The sequence below is a fragment of the Halichoerus grypus genome, chromosome 1 (genome assembly GCF_964656455.1).
Source record: "Halichoerus grypus chromosome 1, mHalGry1.hap1.1, whole genome shotgun sequence".
NCBI lineage: Eukaryota > Metazoa > Chordata > Mammalia > Carnivora > Phocidae > Halichoerus > Halichoerus grypus.
The window spans coordinates 69,095,033-69,116,043 of NC_135712.1; the positions used below are offsets into that span (position 1 = coordinate 69,095,033).

Sequence of the window (21,011 nt, forward strand, 5' to 3'; positions counted from 1 at the left end):
AGGATTAACACCAATCCTTTAGAAACTCTTCCCAAAAAATAGAAGAGGAGGGAGCACCTCCCAACTCATTCTATTAGGCCAGCTTTATCATGATACCAAAACTAGACAAAGATATCACAAGAAAACTACAGACCAATATCCCTCATGAATACATGTGCCAAATTCCTCAACAAAACCGCAGCAAACTGAATGCAATAGCATGTAAAAGGGATTATGCAGCAGCGGCACCCTGATCAGAGAGCCCAGCCCAAGGTCAGCTGCAGGCGAAGGAGAGGCGTGCTGAGGACGCTGACCACAGGGGCCCAGTGTTTCTGACCAAGGCCCAAAGGCCCAAACAGCAGCTGCCAGCGCACAGAAAACACTCAACATCCCAGCTCCCTCTCCCCCTCCCACCCCCCGCTGGTCCCCTGTCCTGGCATCTGCTGCCACCACGGGCAAGCTGGTCTCCCCAGAGAGTGGGGCTACAACCTGCTTGCCTATGAGATAGCACAGAAGTAAAAATCCAATAGACAAATCCCCAGGGTAATAAAGTAAACTGGGCATTTACCACTCACCTCCCAAACTACTAGGCGTAAAAAGGCAAGTAAGTGGTTTTTAAGAGTGCAGTGACAATCTCTCTGCCTTCCAGGCATGTCACACACACACACACACACACACACACACACAACTTTGTGCTGTTGGAGAATCAGATGTACTTGGGCTAAAATACCCTGTCCCTGCTGCTGAAAAAGAAAAATAAAAGAAATAAAACCTATGCTTTCTTTGAGGAGACTCTTGTACTCTTACTTAGACAAATTCTTTCCTTTAAACTGTTTTCTCAACCACCCACCACCCTTTGCACCAACATAAAAGCCTTTTTCAAGCCAACGAGTGCTGACAAAGAGCCGCTTCTTAAAGCCTGTGCTTTGTGTCCTCAGCATTAGGTCACCGCCCCTGTGTTTCAGCTAAATAAGCCTCCGCACTTCTCCCTGCTCCCCGGTGTTCTGAGAGCCGGCGTCCCCGCCACACCACCTCCCCGTTAGGATCCCCCTTCTCAGACAGGGCGCCCACACAGGGGCTCTCGGCTGGCCTCCCCCCACAAGGCCAGCAAGCGATCAATGAGCCCAGAGCTCCAGCTCATCTGAGAAGTGCCCGCTTCCAGGAAAGTCAGGAAGGTAAAATGTCCCTTCTTCAGCACGAAAGTGCCCCAGGGACGGGGCTACCCGGCTGCCACGTGGGCTCTGGCCACTGTTCTGCACTCCCCTCCCGAGAACAGGCAGCAAGAACAGTCCCAGCCCAGGCCCTGCCTTCCAGGGCAAATCAGGACTGCACGAGGCACCAGAGGTGGGGAGGAAGGAGCACCGGACTCTGGGTCAGGGCCCTGGACAGAGGGCGAGGCTCTCTGAGTTCCTCTCAGAGCCCCCATCTGCCCCTCTATAAAATGGAGGCAACTGCCCCACCTTGCCTCTCCCCAGATCCAACGGGAACATGGACAAGAAGATGGTGGCTAACAGCCAAGCCAGGGAACAGATCCCACATGCCGATGGCCTCCGGGCCCAGCTCCCCTGCCCCAGCTGCCCAGGCTCACCTGTCCGAACACGTACAGCAGCCCAATGGTGCCTCCGGTCTGCCCGCCGAGGACCGAGGAGATCATCGCGTAGACGCCCCCGCTGCCAACACCACACTGCTCCCCGACGCCGACGCCAGCCAGCACAGTGATGAGGGCCACTAGGACGACGAAGGACACCAGAAACATGCCCAGGAGCACTCCTGTGTTTCCCTGCAACAGAACAGCAAGCAGCAAGGTCAGGGGTTAGGACGGGAGGCCCTCCCAGGAGCACTGACCACCTCCCCCCACGCCCCCCAGGGCTGCCACAGGGGTGGGGGACCAAGAGCCGGGCAGAGGTGAGGCACTGGGAAAGGACTGAGGCAGCCCACAAGAGTAAGGCCTGGAAGAAATTCCAGATGAAGGACAACGTCCTTGCTTCAAACCCTTCAATGACTCCCCACCACCAATAGGGCACTCGTGAGGCCCCTCCTAATCCGCCCCTCTCCACCCCCCAGTCCTCATCCCCATGCCCTGGCCGGAAGTCCCATGCTCTTCCCCACCATGCCTTTCCTGCTCACTCCACCTCCTTTTTTTTTTTTTTTAAGATTTTATTTATTTGTGAGAGAGACAATGAGAGACAGAGAGCATGAGAGGGAGGAGGGTCAGAGGGAGAAGCAGACTCCCCGCTGAGCAGGGAGCCCGATGTGGGACTCGATCCCGGTACTCCAGGATCATGACCTGAGCCGAACACAGTCGCTCAACCAACTGAGCCACCCAGGCGCCCCGCTCACTCCACCTCCTTGACAGCTTCACTTAAGGCTCAGTAGTGAGGGGCTTCCTCCGGCTCTTACAGTACTCTTATAAGTATCCAGGTACTTAGAAGTACCACAGTACTTATCATACTGGGTCCGCTTCCAAGCCCAGCTTTACCTCTGCACTGGGAGTGCCAAGAGAGCGGGATGATGTTTTATTAGCCTTTATTCAGTTTCTTCTTTTGCTGATTTTATATTTTTTAATGAAATTATAGAATAACTGTTTTCTTTCTCCGTTCATGCTTTCAAATTGTTTGCATGTGATAATAAGATAGCCTGTGGGGCACCTGGATGGCTCAGTCAGTTAAGTGTCTGCCTTCGGCTCAGGTCATGATCTTAGGATCTTGGGATCGAGCCCCGCATCAGGCTCCCTGCTCAGCAGCGAGTCTGCTTCTCCCTCTCCCACTGCCCCCAGCTTGTGCTCTCTCTCATCTCAAATAAACAAACAAAATCTTAAAAAAAAAAAAAAGATATCCTGCACCAATCTTTGAGTTTTCATACCAAAACTGCCACTTTAACATCTTCCAAGTCATAAGCGAGCTGCCAAATTATTCTTTAGGGTTCATATTGTCGATTTGAAAATCATCTGGCGTGACATCTCCTGACTCGAGTTTTATGCCACCTCCTAGAAGTTCTATCTTATTTTTGCCATTTCACATTTGCCTTTTTTTCCATGATCAGATGCGATTTTTCAGGTAAAATGAATGCCAGAGCCGACAAACAGAGATCACTTCAGGGCAAGCCGATGTATTCGTGCGCTAGGCAGCCTCCAAGTCGGCCCCCGGGCCCCCCCTCCCCGCTCCCCCCAGCCCCTCGCGCGCATGCCCTGTGTAATCTCCTCCCCTCCAGTTGGGCTTGGACCTGGCGACTCACTTCGAATGAACGGAACACTGCGGAAGTAAAGGGATATCGCTTCTGAGATGAGGATATTAAAAGACCCTGGCTCTCGTCTTGGGTGCGCGCTGTCTCATAGGTTGCTCAGCCCCGGGAAGTCAGCTGCAGGTAGGGAGGCAGCCCTAGGAAGAGGCCCACGTGACAGGCCGGCCGACAGCCCCGCAGGTGATCCTGGAGGCAGATCCTCGGGGGCAGAGCCTTCAGGTGGGATGGCGCCCTGACGGACAGCCTGGCGCCATCCCCAGCAGAGACCCCGAGCCAGAGGCACCCGGCTAAGCTGCAGCTGGGTCCCTGGACCACAGCAACTATAAGATAATACACATTTTTGCCTTATGCTACTAGTTATTGGAGTCATGTGTTATGCAGCAATAGAAAATGTAACGCGACTTGTACCTTCACTTTGGGGATGGGACCGACACTTCTGGATAGCCATTTCCCAAAAAAAATAGCCCAGTGGGAGGGTTAAGAAGAGGCCCTTAAAGACTTAAGAATCCAAATAGAGAGCTTAGGGGCGCCTGGCTGGCTCAGTCGGTAGAGCGTGCAACTCTTGATCTCGGGGTGGTAAGTTTGAGCCCCACGTGGGATGTAGAGCATACTTAAAAAAAAATAGAGAGCTTACCTTTTTCTCTTTCTACCATTCCATAACTACCCCCTGCATGAAGCAGAGACCAGAGGCCCAGCTGTCACTGGCCGGGCCTTCCTCTGCCACAGCAGTCAGATTGACGGGCCTCCCTTGGACGCAGGCTGGAGAGGTTCTGGGCAGTGAGGTGGCCTTTAGGAAGGGACAAAAGCAGAGGTGGATCCCAGATGCCTAAATCTGCCTGCAGGACAAGGAGTCCGAGCTGGAGACTTTGGGTTTTTGTAAGCAGGAACCCCTGTAAGTTTGGGAGGGATGTAAGAGGCCTGAATTCTTAACATCCATGCTAGGGAGGTTGCTGATTCTACTTTAAGCTTTCCATATGCTAATAATAAAAAAAAAAAAAAATTCAGACCCACCCAGGCCATGACTAAGGCTGAACCCTGAGCTAAGGACCTACGTACAGAGTGGAGCAAGAGCTCAGGGCGGTGTGGCAACACCCAGGCCTCCTGAGAGGCTGAGAACCACATACACCCCACTACAGTGCACCTTTACTCCCCCAGAATTTGCCCATGTGATGGTTAATTTTCTGTGTCAACTTGGATGGGCTGTGGTGACCATTTGTTTAATCAAACAGCAGTCTAGATATTGCTGTAAATGTATTTTTAGCTGTGAATAACATTTACAGTCAGGAGGCTTTAGATAAAAGAGATTACCCTCCCTAATGCGGGTGGGCCTCATCCAAACTGTTGAAGGTTTTAACAGCAAAGACTGAGGTTTCCCAGAGAAGAAAGAATTCTGTAGCCAGACTGCAACACAGAAATTCTGTGTTCCCAGCCTTTGGCCTCAAGCCTGCAACCTCAGTTCTTACCTGAGTCTCACTAGGACTCGCCAGACCCCACAATCATATATATAGGATGTCCTATATATCTCTTACAGATATATGTCTCCTATTGGTACTGGCTCTGTTTCTCTGAAGAACCCTGACTAGTACATTCCACACCTTGAATGGCCCGCTTTCTCTTTTACCCGTGCAATCCAGCTCACCTTTCAGAGCCTGGCGGAACCATGTCTCCTCCAGGAAACTTTCCTGAACCCCTTAGCAACCATACATTCACAGCCTGTTCAACTCCTGAGGGAGCCCACACGGCCTTGAGACGTCACTTGGATTCCTGATGTGAAATCTACCCAGCAGGGCTGTTTGCCCACTGGGGGGGGGAACCGGGCCTTCTATTCTGTAATCACATAGTAGAGCCTGGAACACAGCAGGTGCTCGTCCGTAATTCCTGACTGGTTACACTTAGTTTCGAGCAGCCTGTTTAGTTTACAGAAGTCCCAGGGAAAAGGCCCCGTGTGAAGGGCTCAGACCCCTGCTCAGGACACACATCTGCTTGGAAGGTCCCAAGATGCCTTCACAGAAGACACAAAGAAGAGGCCTTTGTTCTCTGTACGGAAGAAGCAAACTGCCCCCCCCCCCATCTCACGCACCTCTGACCCAACACGGCTATGTGCAGCCTTACACATGGGGTCTGTGGTCACAGGGGAAGGTGACCGTGTGGATGGAGGAGCTGGTGCCACCAGGAGGGCATGAGTCAAGTTGAAGAAAAGCTGGAGAGGGTCACCAACTGGAGGCAAAGTTGCCACCAGTCTGCCTTCTCTGATCCACCCCCAGTTCCATCCATGATGTGCCCTGACTTCTGTGCTCCTATTTCTATTTCTGAGTTCCTATAACTGAAATCCATGGTGAAGCTTCCCTCGGAGCCTTTGTCTGAGGCCTAGGTTCTCAGGATTCTCGTTTAAATAGCAATGCTAACTATGCCATGTGCTTGCTTCTTGTTTCGTGCTCTGGAGCATCCGTGGTTCGGGAATCTGACGCCTGAGCTGAGGAATGACCAAGAGCGCAGGGCTTTCCATGTCACGGGCCCACGAGAAACTGCAGGGCCACTAACTTGTCACTCACCACCAGCCAGCCAGTCCTCAAGAAAAGGACAACCCCAAAAATGTTGATCATGCAAGACGTGAACACACCATCCCAGGTCCCAAACAGCACTGGCTCCTGGACGAACAGCTGGCTCTTCCACCAGGGCTGGCGCTGGGCCAGCGCCCCCTGAAAACAGAGCACACAGATTTCAGCTAGCCTCACTGCAGAGGGCCAGCGAGGGGAAGGGAAGGGCAGTGGAACAGAGGGGGCTAGCGGAACTCAGCTTTCCAATCCGCCCACCTTACTGTGCAGGGCATGTGTGTGTGTGTGTGTGTGTGTGTGTGTGTGTGTGTCGTGCGCGCGCACGCACAGGGTCTTAGAGGCTGTTGCTGCCGAAGGGTCCCTGTTCTCTCCTGACGGTGACTCCTCTATCCACATGGGCAGAGATGAGTTGGCCAGTGGGTCGGTTCCCTTTCCTTCCGGCCACTCAGCGGACTACACCTCCCAGCCTCTCTGCAGATGGGTGTGGCCAGGTGACGGTTCTGGCCTCTGGAAGGTAGGTAGGAGCGCTTCTAGTGGGATCCTGGGCTCCAGCTCAGGCAGCGGTCATGAGCTCTGGGTAGGGCCACTTTCTTTCTTTCTTTTTTCTTTTTTTTTTTTTTTTTATTCAATTGGCCAACATAGAGTACATCATTAGTTTTTGATATAATGTTCAATGACTCATTAGTTGCGTATAACACTCCCCCTCTCAGTCCTCCCGTCCCGGGGGGTGGGGTGGGGGAGCAGATTCCAGCAGTCACTAATCTTCAGCTAGACTGACTTTTGGCATTTTGCGCCTCTGTCCCTAACACCGCCATGATGAATTCTGCTATTGAATCCCCTCTGTTTAAAACACCTGGTGCAGTTGCCGCTTTCCTGACTGGACCCTGCTGTCCCAGGGACCTCCGAGCCCCCTCCAGCCCACCCCCAGGATTCTAAGGCATCATTGGGCAGTTGTTTAGAATCAGAGCTTTATAAGTGGTTAAACACATGCCTTCTTTATTTTTCCAGTTCAGAAATAACAAAGGCGCTTTAACAAAACCCTTGAATGGGAACTCTGCTGAAGAAACTAAAGCTCGTGGAAATACTAAAATGGCTTAAAGACAACTAGTAGCAGCCAGCGCTGGGAACCGCTCTTGCGCAGGGCTGGTGATGCACACACACACGTCAGGAATCCTCCAGTACCTCACGCCACAGCAGGGACGAAGGACTCTCACCTTGCAGGGGCGGGGGGGCCCCAACTCTGAAGCTGTGTGCGCAGGGAGTCTAACCGAGCATGTGGGTGATCTCTAAACACAGTGAGAAGGCAGAAAAATCAAGAGTCTGGGAAAGAGTCACTGCGGCCTGGCTCCCGAATGGCTGAGAGCAATGGAGGCACCCGTGATGGAGCACCAAAGGCTCAGGCCCACTGGCCTGGGTCAAAACCAAAGGAGGGGAGCCCGTCCCCTCCTCTCTCCTTGTATCATGCACTCACAGATCAAGAAAGGGCCTCAAAAAATCATCAGGGCTGTCAGTCAAGACTTCAGACCCCCTGGCATCCCCTGCCCGTCCCCGAGGCCAGCCGGAGCTCCTTTTATCTGTGCGTATTCCTGTCCATCCTTCTTTCACAAGCCACAGACAAGGGATCTCCTGAAAGTCAACAAATGTGAGAACAGTGATCGTGGCTCAGAGCAAAGACTCTGCTGACCTATGCTCATCCTTGAACAAATGGTACCACGGGACCAGTTGGGTGAACCCTAATCTCCAAATTCAGGAGATGGCCCAACTTCCCGTCTCTACTTGGGTTCAGTTTCCCACCATGGCCTGTTTTAGGTCTGTTCTTTATTAGAAACAGCAGTGACAACGGCAGCTCTCAGCAACTTAGCAATTTAGAGAGTGCTTTCACCTTCCACACCCACCTTCTCCTTTGATCCTCATAACACCCCCAGGAGGCAGACAGGGAGAGGGCCCCGGTGTGGAGTGGAGGGAGGACGCCGGGAGGAGAGCCGGGACTGCCGGGAGTCCACGGCTGGGTTTGAATCCCCCACGCCGGACTATAACATACGTACTTAGCCCTGCACCTCCGGTGATTTGCCCTTTTCTTTCCTAAAAGTCAGTTCTTTAGGTTCCCATTTCTAACACCCTGAACTTTGCTTCATGATGCAGGCATCTGACTTCCCCATGGGTCTCCCACCGGGAAGTTAGAAACTGTATTCGTCTTCCATGCCAACTTCGCCTGTCCACCCTGAAGGCTGCTTCGTGTCCGTGTTTGTTTACCTAACGGCATCCGAGAAGCTTTTACTCCTGGGATCCCACTGGACTAAATCAGCCTGAAAGGGGGTTCCCAAATAAGGCAGAAACTTTAGGAGACTCGGCACCCTGAGAATGAAAGTATAAATGGTTTAAAATGAGTTTGGTGGCCAGACCATGACAGCTTCTCAGGATGCTTAGGAGAATGTGCCTACCTTTTTTTTTTTTTTTACCAAGTGACAAAAGAATGTAACTCAGTCTTCCCAGAGCCCGCTTGCTTGTCAGAGACCAGTAGGAAGAGCCTGCGTTTGACCCCAAGGTTGCAACCCTGATGTTCTTAGAGAGATACCAGCAAAAGTCCAGGGAGAGAGAGAGAGAGAAGGAAGAAGAAAGAAAAGCACAGAAAAAGGGAAAGCGGATGAGACAGGGAACCATGGAAGGAACTGTTAAGTAGGTAACATAGAGACACCAAGGGCTGTTTCCCAGGCCCCCTGCACTGACGTGCTGTCCCCGGGCATCCACATAGGAGCGGCACTGGTGTCCATCCTTCACGCCTCTCCCTCCACCACATCCTGAAGCTGCTCCACTGAAGGGGTGCCTCCCCCCAACCCCAGCCTCTGCTACTGCCCCACGGCAGACTTCCCGGAGACTACTGGCTAGACAACTCAAACCAGCCACCTCGCGAGTGACTGCTTGGCCCACAGCTGGTACAATTCTGAAACAAGTCCTGATGTGTGACTTTCCCCCCATACCAAGCTATTCTCCCGCACCAGCTGGTGTCCTCTACTCCAACTCAGTTCTGATATGATCTATCTGGAAACAGTGTCAGATCCCCCATCGCTGCTCACCCCAAATTCCAGATGCCGGTCACCAGGCCAGGGTGTCACCTGTGCTTCTGAGCAACTGGCTGTGAATCGGAGGTTCCCATGACACCCTCCTTAGCCTCCATTAATTAGCTAGAACGTCTCTCAGAATTCAGAGAGACACTTGACTTCCTAGATTACCACTATGTTACAAAAGGCTATAACCCAGGAACAGCCAGTGGGAGAGACGCCCGCGGGGGTAAAGCGTGTTGCTTCCATGCTCTCTCCAGGCCTGCCACCCTCTCCACGTGTCCACCAGCCTGGAAGCTCTTCAAAGCTGGTTCTTTGGGGGTTCTATGGAGGCTTCATTACATAGGCATGATTGATGACATCATTAGACGTTGGCAATTGACTCCATCTCCAGTCCCCACGTCTCCCCTGAAAGTTCCAACCCCTAATCATGGTCGGTTCCCTGGCAACCAGACCCCATCCTTAGGTGCTTTCCAAAAGTCACCTTATTGACATAAACCCAGTTGTGGTTGAAAGGAGATTGCTATGAATATCCAGATACCCTTATCACTCTTATCTCTTAGGAAATTCCAAGGGTTTTAGGAGCCCTCTGCCAGGAATGGGGAGAAAGGCCAAATACATATTTCTTCTTATAAATCACAATGTCACAACTGACTACTCCATAACCCTGCTGTCTCTCTGTCCTGCCAGCTTCTCCCATTCCCCTTTGCTTCTGCTCAGATAGGCTGAGGGCAGCGCCATGGGCTGGCAGCCCAAGCAGACGTCGAAGAAGGGAATAGAAGGTCAGCTTCTCCCCCACGCTCTGGAAGCTCACACCCAACTCCCTCCCATCTCAGATATGCCCTACCACAAAGGCCATGACTCACAGACTCCCCCTTTGTCCTCTACCCAGTCATTTCTATCACTGGGGGAAGGAGGATGCAGAAGAGCTGGGGTTATGGCAGGTGACAACTGGACCAGCTCTGAGCTAGCTTTTTTTTTTTTTTAAATACAAAAAAGTACTCTTATTATTCAGCCTCTGAGCTATTCCACAGAAGCAAGTGGGGTGCTGCAATGCACAACACCGACAGGGGGGCCTCTGAGGTTGCCCCAGACTAAGTGCCATGCTCACATGGGACATAAGGCTGTCTACCAGACTGGAGAAACAGATGATTTGGAGAAATTTGTCATTTTCTCTGGGACCATTAGCAGGGAGGTCCTGCTGCCATGTGAGGGACCAACCCTTGTCTTTCATCTCCAATTTGCCTGAGATGCTGTGGGGATCCACACGGGTGGCCCCAACAGTTCTGTGCCAGAAAAAAAAGCTAAGAGTTCCCAGATGTCACTTAACAGTTAGATAGCTAAAGGAAAGGTTACGTTGTTTGTAGAAGCCAGCTGGGCCGCTGTGGAAGGCTATAAGGTGTTGCCAAAGTCCAGATGAACATCTGTGGGGTGTCAGATGCCAGAGTTCTCATCCTCAGAGTGAGGCAGACAGAAACTCATGCATCTCAGAAATGCTCTGGGCACAGAACTTACTCTAGGCCCAGCTTAGGATGGGGCAGTTTGCTAGCTCACTTCCAATAAGTTAGATCTTAGATTTCTCAACAATTGCATTTGGAATCACTTTTTTTTTTTTTAGAACTGAAGCATCAAAATTTCCAAGTGACAGTGTTTCATTTGTGAGGGGCTTCTGAGACTTTCAGCCTTTTTCCTGACTTTGAGGATGCAAGGAATGCCCAGCCTCAACCTTTTCTCAATGGGTCTTGCCCACCCCACTTTCATTTTGGTTTTGGTAGAGGCAGAAGTGAAGTTGACCACAGTCTGGGTAAGGCACGAAGCTTCAGACTGCTCCTGGTATCTCCACTCAGTTGGCAAAATGAGACAACCCCATAGGATACCACGTGGTCAGTCCTGGTTTGAAAGACCCTGCGGGTAGAGGGTAAGAGGACTGTGATTTCTAAGTGGGAGGACAGTCTGTGCAGGGAGGGTGAAATGAACAAGCAAGCCTCCATGGTCCCCACCCCTGAACTGCAGTTTTAACCATTTCAAATGCTGGGGATTCCCTTAGTTTGAGAAGCCCTGCCATGGGACATTGGTGCCAAGGAAGGGAATGCACAATTTTCAGGGGAACAGAAACTTGTTCCTGACCCAGTCCTCTTTGATGGTGAAAAGAGAAAAGGATGGTGCCGTCTCTAGACCTGTCTAGATTCACAGTAGAAAACCATGAGCAAGGTTAGAAAAAAAGGAATTCTCTTCTTGAAACTGAAGTTTAATAAAAGAACAGATTTCTTCTCTGTGGGGACTGGCTTTTTTCACTTGCAACACTGGCACTAGCAGGTCCACGATCTGGGGGGAGATAATTTCCCTACAGCCTGCTGAGCTAGGAGACGGATTGAAGAGGAATCCTGTGCTTCCAGCAATCTGGCCAGAGTTGCAATCCTCCCACACTGCAGATTCCTGAGGATGGGCCAGGTAATGTCTTCCTGGAGGAGACTTAGGAAGGTCTCATCTTTCCCATGGGCCTGGGACTCTGGCACCACATGCCCAGTGGAGTAGGTGTGAGAGTACCCAGGCTCTGGGAAGCTGGGCCTGGCTAGGGAGGGAAAATGGCACAGCTCACCAGACAGAATGGAGGGGCTCCCTGCCCAGGACACTGGGTACTGATCCAAAGCCATGGGACCAGGCCCATTCAAGCTGCAGTTGGTCGTACCATAGGCAAAAGATACTCTGTCTATGGCTTTGTCCATTGAGAAGAGAAACACCACTGATTTGGAGGCATGTCACTCTCATTCCTCAGAATCACATCTTCACTCTGGCTCAAGGGCTCAAACCCTGGGGGCTCTTGACATGGCTCAGAGCCATGGAAAAGTGATCACCCACTATGTTGTCAATGTCCCCTTGGAAATAGATGAAAAGAACACCTGGATCACCAAGGAAATGTTGAGAATGAAAAACAAAGTTGGGGGCATCACATTGCCTGATTTCAAGCTATATTACAAAGCTGTGATCACCAAGACAGCATGGTACTGGCACAAAAACAGACACATAGATCAATGGAACAGAATAGAGAGCCCAGAAATGGACCCTCAACAATGTGGTCAACTAATCTTCGACAAAGCAGGAAAAAATATCCAATGGAAGAAAAAAAAAACAGTCTCTTCAACAAATGGTGCTGGGAAAATTGGACAGCTATATACAGAATGAAATTCGACCATTCTCTAATGCCATACTAAAGATAAACTCAAAATGGATGAAAGACCTAAATGTGAGACAGGAATCTATCAAAATCCTAGAGGAGAACATAGGCAGTAACCTCTTTGACATCGGCCACAGCAACTTCTTTCAAGACCTGTCCCCAAAGGCAAGGGAAGCAAAAGCAAAGATGAACTACTGAGATTTCATCAAGATAAAAAGTTTCTGCACAGCAAAGGAAACAGTCAACAAAACAAAGAGGCAACCCACAGAATGGGAGAAGATATTTGCAAATGACACTACAGATAAAGGGCTGGTATCCAAGATCTATAAAGAACTTCTCAAAAAACAAATAATCAAGTCAAAACATGGGCAGAAGACAGGAACAGACACTTCTCTGAAGAAGACATACAAATGGCTAACAGACACATGAAAAAATGCTCAACATCATTAGCCATCAGGAAAATTCAAATCAAAACTACATTGAGATACCACCTCACACGAGTTAGAATGGCAAAAATTAACAAGGCAGGAAACAACAAATGTTGGAGGGGTTGTGGAGAAAGGGGAACCCTCTTACACTGTTGGTGGGAGGGCAAGTTGGTACAGCCACTTTGGAAAACAGTGTGGAGATTCTTCAAAAACTTAAAAATAGAGCTAGCCTATGACCCAGCAATTGCACTACTGGGTATTTACCCCAAAGATACAGACGTAGTGATCTGAAAGGGCACATGCACCCCAATGTTTATAGCAGCAATGTCCACAATAGCCAAACTGTGGAAGGAGCCGAGATGCCCTTCAACAGATGAATGGATAAAGAAGATGTGGTCCATATATACAATGGAATATTACTCAGCCATCAGAAAGGATGAATACCCAACTTTTACATCAGCATGGTTGGGACTGGAGGAGATTATGCTAAGTGAAATAAGTCAAGCAGAGAAAGTCAATTATCCATATGGTTTCACTTATTTGTGGAACATAAGGAATAGCATGGAGGACATTAGGAGAAGGAAGGGAAAAATGAAGGGGGGGGGAATCAGGGGGAGACAAATCATGAGAGACTATGGACTCCGGGAAGCAAACTGAGGGTTTCGGGGGTGGGGGGTGAGCCTGGTGGTGGGTATTAAGGAGGGCAGGTATTGCATGGAGCACTGGGTGTTATGCACAAACAATGAATCATGGAACACTACATCAAAAACTAATGAAGTATTGTATGGTGACTAACATAACATAAAAAAAAAGAACACCCGGGAATTCCACTCAGTCTTTATAGGTCTCTGCAGCTGAACAGCTATCTTCTTTATTTCTTCCACGGTAAGTGACACAGGTGACAGCCTAATTCCTGCCCACCACCTGAGACAGAAAGATGCTCTGGCCCGGCTGGGCCAAGGTGCGTCATGATGGCCAGGGCTGCCTGGCCCACTGGCGAGCCGCTCCAGTTCTGGGCCATCTCGTTAAGCCCCCAGGGGAGAGGTCTGGTCCCAGCAATGGAAAACTCTCTTAGAATCCCCTTGTCCTCAGATTTGGGCCCCCGTCATCAATTCCAGAATAACGGAAGTCTCACTCAACATTCTCTGACACAGACGTAACGGGCTGTGGGGAAGGGAAGTGGCCGTGCGTGGTATGGCGTCCACTTGGAAGCGGAGGTGGAGACTGAGAACACAAAGATGAGTAAGAAAAAAACCCCTCAGACCGGGGGTCAGTGCCTATCTTTCCTGGGGCCCCACAGCCTGGCAGGGCCCCGAGGCACATGCACTTCCGTGCTGCTCACGGCAATGGTTTTCCTTCCATGGCTCCCAGGACTGGGAAGAAGCCAGGCCTTGCCCTCCAAGCCCGGGGGCCTGCACCCCACGCTGGCCACACCACGGCTGCCTGCTGGGTGTCTTAGTTCAGAGAGAGACATCTTTCTCCTCTGACTAGAGAATCTCCACACTTGAGCAGGGCATCTAGAAAGGCAGGGAAACTGTCCCTGAAATGTGCCCAGAGGAGGAAACACTCAGTTTCCTGCACTCAGTACACTGAGCAATGTCTGCACCAGGCAGTGATCTGCGCTCCTGCCCAGGAGCCCTTTGCAGCCGCCTCCAGCAGGCCACCTGCCAGGCCTTCAGGAACATAGGTGATGCGTGAGATGACACCTTTTCTCTATTCTGGCAGCAGGAGGAAAAGGAACCAGGTGAGAAACTCTGCTTCTACCCTCCCAGGTCAGGAGAGGGTCAGAGCAAGACAAGGCCTGTCCCTTCCCCGCAGACAAAGTACATCCACAGAGACTGCTTCTGCCTGGAATATACACACATGAGCCAGAAGTTTGCTTTCTGAAAGCTAATTATTTATTAATTACACATCAGAGAGTATGCCAGGCTGCCGCTGAACGGTGATGCGGTGCGCCGAGTGGGTACCGCCTCCCTCCCCAGGCTCTGAAAGGGCGGCGGGCAGGAGCTGGGCGGGGGGCTCCATGGGCCAGAGCCCACGTGCGGGGCCCGCCTAAGATGCAGACAGCCACATACCTGCATCTTGGGCTTCTGTGCAGTTTAGATGAGATGATAATTGTGAAAGCTTTTTGTAAGCAGGAAGCATAACAGACCATTTTAAATGTGGGTAAAGGTCCCCTCAGGGAAGTCAGGAGGAAGAGTAAGAAAAGAGGGCTTCTGGACCATGCATTTTCTATCTTCCCCACCTAACTTGTCGTCATGTTTCAGGGAAATGCTTGCTCTATAGCTCACCCGTGAAGGCCCTGGCCTGGGAGAGCCAGCCCCTTCCAGCATGGACAGCCAGGGAGGGTTCTGTCACCCCGACCGACGTGAGGAATGGACATGGCCCTGCCTCAGAGGAGGGAAGGACCGTGTGGTCAAAGTCTGATTTCCCTGGATTCGAATCTGGGCAGCACCTTTGGTCAATATTGATTTAAGTGTTGCTAGAAATGTGAGACCTTCGTGGCAATGTGGGTCTCCTCTGCCACAGAACTAGTTCAAAAGCCAAGGTCTACATCCAGGAGTTTCTGCGTGCTTGCTCTGTGGGTTTTCCATGCCTGTACACACTAATCCTTGTCCAAGGCTGAGAATCTCCCAAGGCACAACCTGGTCACCCCCCTGCAGAGCCCCAGGAGGGGCAAGAGCCTCAGACGCCGTGCAAACATTGATTGCTGATGGTTCTGCCTCCTAGGACCACACAGCGGATCCTTCCCCAGTATAGCCACTACTGCCTGCAGGACTCAGAACCCGGAGACACAGTGTCCTGGGCACCTGATACCATCCCACAAGTGGCGGGAGCCCACGGCAGCGATGCCATGGCCACCTAAACAAGAGCATTCCCTCCCCTTCCCAGCCTCCTTAGCAAAAGGGCCGAGCCTTTCTTGCAGGACTCAGGCTGCCACTGCTACTTGACTTTAACATCACGAGGAGCAATGTGGACCCCAACACCCTTCCTCAGTACCAGGCAAACCAGCTAAAAAAATCAACTGCAAAAGGCTTATCCTTCTGGGTGCATCAGTAGATCAGCCAATATTATATCCGTTTAAGAATTGTTATGTGCTGCGCAGTTCTGACTTTTGGAATCACATTAATGTTTTGTTTTGTTTTGTTTTTAAAGATTTTATTTGACAGCGAGAGACATAGAGAGGGAACACAAACAGGGGGAGTGGGAGAGGGAGAAGCAGGCTTCCCCCCGGGCAGGGAGCGCGATGTGGGGCTTGATCCCAGGACTCTGAGACCGTGACCTGAGCCGAAGGCAGACGCTTAATGACTGAGCCACCCAGGCACCCCCACATTAATGTTTTGTATACCCAAAGTCAAATCAAATCAACAAGGATGAGAGAAAAATTAGACTGCAAAGAGAAACAAGTTAGCCTAACTGTATTTCAAAGGAATAACATAACCACACTGAAGGTGGGAAAAGAACTGAACCAGAATAACTTTTGAATATGGTTCTTTGTGTGCTCTCAGTCTAAAGACAAAAATAACTACAAATACTCAATTCTAGATAGAAAGGTTTTTTTTTGTTTGGTTTGGTTTGGGTTTCTTTTTACAGGGATAGGAGTTATCAATTCTAAATCTACCTTCTGTGAATTGTAGGATTGAGCAAATAAGTAAAGGTATATGAGTTAAGTTTCTCACTTTTGGAGAAAGGAATTACAACTAAAGAAAGAGGAATGAGGGGAAGAATGACCCCTGGAGTGATGGATTGGAAGGGGAAGTATCAGTTTCAATGTGTGGTTTTTTTGTTTGTTTTTTTGTTTTTTTTTAAAGATTTTATTTTTATTTATTTGACAGAGAGAGACACAGCGAGAGAGGGAACACAAGCAGGGGGAGTGGGAGAGGGAGAAGCAGGCTCCCCGCGGAGCAGGGAGCCCGATGTGGGACTCGATCCCAGGACCCTGGGATCATGACCTGAGCCGAAGGCAGTCGCTTAACCAACTGAGCCACCCAGGCGCCCTGTGGTTTTTAATATAGATAGAAAAATACAGTACTGGCTATGTGTGTGTGTTTACACGCCTCCTCTCTGTCCACCTGCAAAGACAGCCCATGGCCATCAACACACCTAGCACCTAGGTCTTGGTCTTTAAATACCATTCCTCATTTTAAGGAATCAAGACCCTTCCTTTGCAGAAATGGCTGATTCAGGGCTGGGGAAGAGAAAGTACAAAATGAGCCTGGAATATTTTGTGCCAGAAAGCAAGAAAGTGCTAAAAAAAAAAAAAAAATGGTGAGGATACGACAAAAGGACATTGGAGCCAGCTTGAAAGGAGCCCCCACTGGCCAACTCTGGGCTGACTGGAGCATCAAAATAATAATAGCAATAGAATATTTATGTAATAAAATAAGAATCTGAGTCCATACAGACGTAAATAAATGAATAAATTAAAATATGAGGAAGAAGGGAAAGTCCTTCTTTACAGAACACCAACTAACATCTGTAGAAGGAGTGATGGTGTCAGAAGAATCACCATTTTGCAACCATCAGAGTCATGACTGATTCTGTCAAGAATCATCTCCATGGATACTAATGCCAGTGGGTGAAAGACCGATGAGGAACAGGATACTTCCCTAGTCTCAAAGTATCCCCAACAAACTGTTTATTAATTACAAAGAGAAAATCAGTAACTTTAGAGTGGATTAACGTAACAGACACCACCTTAAATAAGTAACCAAAGTTAGCATCACCAATAATGGGAAAAACGGAAATCCTGTACCTTCTAGAGAAGAACACAACTATCACTTCTAGGGTCTTCCTGCCAAAAATACAAAAGCTAAATCTAATCGTGAGGGGTCCCAAACTGAGGTGTGTTCTACAAAATAACTGTCTTGTGTTCTTCAAAAAACGTCATGAAAGACCAGGAAAGGCTAAGTAACAGTTGCAGATTAAAGAAGAGTAGAGACAGGACAATTAGGTGCAATGTGTCATCCTGGACTGGACCCTGGGCCCTGGGGAGAAATGCTATAGGATGTGAGGGGGATAACTGGCAAAACTGGAATGTGGAACCGAGGACTAGATAATAGGATGTACCAATGTCACATTTCCTGATCTCGATAAATGTACTGTGGTTAGGTAAAAGACAATTCTCGTTCTTAGGACACACACACTGAAGAATTCATGGATAGGGGTACATGATGTGTACAAATCACCTTCAGATGGCTTAGGGGAAAAATACAGAATATAATATATATTAGAATATATAGACAAATATAAACACAAATGGATTAGAAACATATGGAGAGAGCATACTAATGATGAAGCCAAAAGACAAAATGTTAACAAATGGTCAATCTGAGTCAAGGATATATGGGCATTCTTGGGGCACCTGGGTGGCTCAGTCAGGTAAGCATCTGACTTTGGCTCAGGTCATGATCTCAGGGTCCTGGGATGGAGCCCCGCCCTGCATAGGGGCTCCACGCTCAGTGGGGGGTCTGCTTCTGCCCCTCCCCCCACTTGTGCACTCGCTCTCATTCTCTCGCTCTCAAATAAATAAATAAAACTTTAAAAAAAGAGAGAATATATGGGCATTCTTTGTACTATTGCAACTTTCTATGATTGTGAAATTTTACCAACATGTCAAAAGTTTAAATATAAATAGTAAGTTCAACAAAAGCTATATTTTATGCAAGGAGCCCACATACTTATTTAAAAACATAGTTTGTACACTCTTGTGCCCAACACGAAACTTTTACTAAATGTGAGCTAGCTGAATGAATGAAAGAAATGTGCTTTAGAAAGTAACATTAGGTACCTCTTTTAAGATGGCAGAAAAAGCACTTCTGTGCCTTCCAAATTACGATAAAATGACAGAAAAGATGTGGGGTTTTTTTAAGTATAAAACTATACTTATAACTGGAAGGAAAAAAGAACAAGTACCACCAGCAGATCAGACATTTGAGGAAATTCCTACAGATGGGCTTGGAGGAGGGAAGACAAAGCAAAGGAGGGAGAAGCAGGGTGGCCGAGAGAAGAGTGGTCTTCTAAGGAACCTGAGAAGATCCAAGTTCAGAGCCAGCTAGCTAACCCAGGGCGTGGACATGGGCAGGCATCCACTGGGCAAAATGTTATCTTGAAGGCTTTTTCATGTGTGTGGAAGTAACTTATGGGGCACTTACAGCACCGAAGAGCGGGGTTGGTAAATGGGCCTCTGGGGTTGCTCAGTTTCTACATCGTACATGGACATGGTACAGTATTAACGCTAAATAAACTGTGAAAAGTTTGAAATGTGCACTTAATCCCTAGAGCAGCTGTTCTCAAACTTCCTGGTCTCAAGGCCCCTTTACATTCTTAAAAATTATTGAGTGATACGGAAATGTTGGGGTTTGGAGCGAATGTCAAGGAAGAATTCTTGAGATGTCTTCAGTGCAAAAAGTGGTTTTATGAAAGCACAGGGACAGGACCCATGGGCAGAAAGAGCTGCAATGGGTTGTGAGGCAATTATATACTTTCAAGGTGGGAGGGGGTTAGGGGTAGTGTTAAGTCTCTAAGGAATTTAGAAGTAAGGTTTCCAGGACCTTGAGGGGGTTAGCTATTGTTAGGAAAAGTCATTTATTGGGTTAAGCATCTGCCTTCAGCTCAGGTCATGATCCCAGGGTCCTGGGATCGAGCCAGGCATCAGGCTCCCTGCTCAGCGGGGAGTCTGCTTCTCCCTGTCCCTCTCCCCTTCTCCTTGCTTGTGCTCTCTCTCTCTCAAATAAATAAATAAAATCTTAAAAAAAAAAAAAAAAGGAAGAGTCATTTATCACTGTCTAGTAAAGCCTTAGTCATGAAACCCTTCAGATGTGTATTAGTGGGCCATGTGCTTGGAGGATGACTGCTAACATATATCTTGAGGGGGTAGAGATAAAGTTAGTTTCCAAAGGAATTGTTATATGTTAAAGCAGACTTACAGGATCCCGGAGGTCAGGATAATGTTAAGCTAAGACTGCCTTCTGCTCTTAGCACAGTATTAACATCGAGGCAGCTGAGACCCTAGAGGAAGGTCCCTCTGCTGTTTCAAGGACTTGTCAGTGGGCTGTAGGCAGTAAGGAAATTTCATTTTTTCTTTTGCCTTTGTTTCTCACATCACTGAGGACCCCAAAGAGCTTTTGTTTGTGTGTGTTATATCTATCAATATTTACCATATCAGAAATTTAAAGGGAGCCACTTTTAAATATTAATCACTCAAATATCACAGTAATAACCTCATTATCTGTTCAAATAAATGCCCTGTTCTCAGGAAAAATAACTACTGTCCAAAACAAAAACATTTAATAAAAAGAGGCCTTGTTATACATTTTGCAGATCATTCTAATGTCTGGTCTGATAGAAGACAGCTGGATCCACCTATCTACTTTTGCATTCTATCTGTTGTGAAGTATTGTTTTTGAATACATGACAAAAATTTGGCCTCCCACAGTTCTACAGTCAGACAAGGCAAGAGTAATTTACTACCACTGGTCCATAAGTGAAAAAAATGACTGTCACCCAAAAGATGAGAATCACAAAACAGGGGGACATGCGACATAAGAAACAGCTATAGTTGAGGCCCCTGGGTGGTTCAGTTGGTTAAGCAGCTGCCTTTGGCTCAGGTCATGATCTCAGGGTCTTGGGATGAGCCCTGCGTTAGTTCCTTGGAGCTCCCTGTTCAGCGGGGAGCCTGCTTCTCCCTCTCCTTCTGCATCCCCCCTCATGCACTCTCTCCTCTCTCTCTCTCTCCAATAAATAAATAAAATCTTAAAAAAAAAAAAAGAAAGAAAGAAAAAGAAAGAAAGAAACAGCTTTAGCCACACAAGAGCCAGAAGAAAGGAACCATGAAAGAAATGAAGACCCTGTTGCTCAAGCAGCAAAGCTTTAATAACTTAATATGATGTTTTCTTCTCCACGAGTCCAATAACATCACTCGGTGATTCAGTTAAACACACACACCTCACTGTTATAAATCCTATTTCTAGGTTTTAAATTTTTATAACCAACTATTACAAATGTGGAAATGTTCTTTATAATTACAGAAAAAGATATAAATTTTATAAACCTCGACAAAGTAAAAATAATAATCCAACCAACAAAAAATGAGAAACGAAATGAGGGAAATGGATAGAAGAGTAAATGTGCCAATGTCTTCTTTTTTTCAGCTCAGGAAGCAATAAGTAAATGATTAATACATGGATAACTTGGTCAAGAAATTGAGGTACAAATATATGACTTAAAGGAAATGAAAACCAGAAAGCATAAGCAGTGAATATCTATGGAAAGTGTGGGTGAAGGCTTTAAATTTTATACCATTCTTAATTGTTTGAATTGTTTTTTACTGCATGGAGTACTTCTGTGATAAAAATACTAACTTATTTTTTATGTAAAGAAACAATTAAGAATTATTAGAAATATTTTTAAAGTAGAATGGGTTGGGGCGCCTGGGTGGCTCAGATGGTTAAACGTCTGCCTTTGGCTCAGGTCATGATCCCAGGGTCCTGGGATCGAGCCCCATGCTGGGCTCCTGGCTCGGCAGGGAGCCTGCTTCTCCTTCTCCCCTGCTCATGCTCTCTCTCTATCTCTT

The 21,011-nt window shown here is 48.3% G+C and overlaps 1 long non-coding RNA gene across 1 annotated transcript in view; it reads right to left on the reverse strand.

Annotated features, from left to right (window-relative positions):
• Positions 1-1,575: 1,575 nt before the first annotated feature.
• The window catches only part of LOC144381104 (uncharacterized), a 30,567-nt gene continuing 11,131 nt past the window's right edge, over positions 1,576-21,011 (reverse strand). Inside the window, exon 3 of the long non-coding RNA XR_013445661.1 lies at positions 1,576-1,759. This is a non-coding gene — a long non-coding RNA (uncharacterized LOC144381104). The remainder of the gene's footprint in view (positions 1,760-21,011) is intronic.